We start from the raw sequence: 611 nt of genomic DNA, 5'->3' as shown, positions 1-611 counted from the left end.
CTCGGAAGAAACATAATCAGATACCCTGTCACAATTCTCCAACGACATTCAACTCGGAATCCAAAGCCCCGACATAAAACTGGCAGGCACGCTTTTATGACGACCCAGCCCGCTCTTTGCATTAGGGAATTGAATATAAAGTTCAATAAGGTGACATGGCCGTCAGTTCGAGTTACAGCTCCCGCGGTCAGCCTTCACTTTCCATCCGGGGATCCATAAATTGCGCGCCAATATTCACGCCATTTTTCCCCGATAGAGGGCTGGTTTTGGCGCGAAACGGCGAACGTGGAACGAGATAACGCGGCCTAAGTAGGTATGGTAATACGATTTTTATTCCTCAGTCGTAATAAGTTATTCATAAAGATTGAACTATGTATATCTGAAGGAAGGTAGGTGGGTGGGAGTAGGAGTGAGGAAGGGAGGGAGGGGGGATGGAATAATTTAGGAGGCGGAGTGTCCAGGCATAGGAGTTTCTCGTGAGATGGGAAGACAGGTAGTGGCAGGGACTTTGAGAGGAAATCAACCTCTTCCCCTCTTCCCTCTCCCCTCTCCCTTATCCTCCTCCCTCTCTTCTGTCCTCCCTCCTTCCTTCCGCTTCCCTCTTCTCTCTC

Source organism: Penaeus vannamei, chromosome 1, assembly GCF_042767895.1.
Source record: "Penaeus vannamei isolate JL-2024 chromosome 1, ASM4276789v1, whole genome shotgun sequence".
Taxonomy (NCBI): Eukaryota; Metazoa; Arthropoda; class Malacostraca; order Decapoda; family Penaeidae; genus Penaeus; species Penaeus vannamei.
Note: the sequence above shows the minus strand (reverse complement) of the source record.